We start from the raw sequence: 1,054 nt of genomic DNA on the forward strand, positions 1-1,054 counted from the left end.
AGGGGGAGGGGGAGGGGGAGAAAGGGTAAGAAGAGGATGGGGAGAAGAGGAACAAGAAGAGGAAGAAGAATTAAAAACCCATCAGTTACAAACATAATGTAAAACAGGAAGTCTTAGAAAAAGCCATTTCAATCAGGACATCCAACCTAGAAGCTGTGAGTAAAACAAGTGTTAGCCAATACGTGAAAACGTCTGGATGGCAAACAAACGCGCTTTGGTTCTGTTTGTGGAGTCGAGCTGTCTTGTCTGTCCTCCAAATGAAACCCTTTTTGGTGAGATGATTTAAGGACACCACCAGAGGTAAAATGCCAGCAATGTGCTTCCTCTTACCTGAAATCTCTTACCCACAGCTGGGAATCCACGGGCTTCAGTTTTTTACCCACAGTCGGGGCGGTCTAACTTGTTTTGCTATCAACCCAAAGGCACCGCCTCTCGTTGGGTAAACAAATTTCAAAGTTAAATAAAAATATTCGCCAGAGCTCCAACGTCCTTGAATTTACTTCCTGTCCCTGGAACATGCTGTCTGTTCCTGGAACCAGAACCTTAGTCTGCATTTCAGAGCCCTTTGTCCTACTGCAACCCATTGTTAATATTTCAAAGAACAGGCCTTCTGTCCAAACCCGGACACCATCCTGCAAAAACCTACTGGAAACAGGTTTTTTCTAAGGCTTCACATACATAGTATCGTTCTGATCTTCCCGAGACAAGCTGCCCTCCCTCGTTATTAGCCAGAAAGTACGATTGCTCGGCTTGGAGACCCTTCCCCCCGGCTGGGCTGCGGCGAGAGAGGGAACCCAGCTGCCAGGCCAGCTGCTCCCTTAAGCGCGCGCACTCTCACTGCAGAGAAAAGGCCTTTCGCATCGACTTTTCAAAAGGAAAACATTTCGAATAGTTCACCGCAGGCATTGATCACTCTCAAAGTGATCTCAAGTTTGCAGGACGCTGGCGACCTGCCACCCGAGCTGGCCGCCTGGTTTTTGCCTCCGCTGGCCGCGGGTTACTGGGTCCCGGGGATCCCGCGCCCCGGAGGGACCGCACCTGGGGTGCCCGCAGC

General features: G+C 50.2%; 1 protein-coding gene across 2 annotated transcripts in view; it reads right to left on the bottom strand.

Annotated features, from left to right (window-relative positions):
- The window catches only part of CFLAR (CASP8 and FADD like apoptosis regulator), a 63,411-nt gene that overhangs the window by 62,000 nt on the left and 357 nt on the right, over positions 1–1,054 (bottom strand). The window contains exon 1 of one of the 2 annotated variants that reach the window (XM_015559152.1): positions 331–975. The exons of the other annotated variant lie outside the window; for it this stretch is intronic. The gene's annotated coding sequence lies outside the window, so the exon portion shown is untranslated. Of the gene's footprint in view, positions 1–330; positions 976–1,054 lie in introns of those variants that run through there. 2 annotated transcript variants of the gene reach the window in all.

The sequence above is a fragment of the Myotis davidii genome, unplaced genomic scaffold (genome assembly GCF_000327345.1).
Source record: "Myotis davidii unplaced genomic scaffold, ASM32734v1 scaffold914, whole genome shotgun sequence".
In the NCBI taxonomy this organism is placed as follows: Eukaryota; Metazoa; Chordata; class Mammalia; order Chiroptera; family Vespertilionidae; genus Myotis; species Myotis davidii.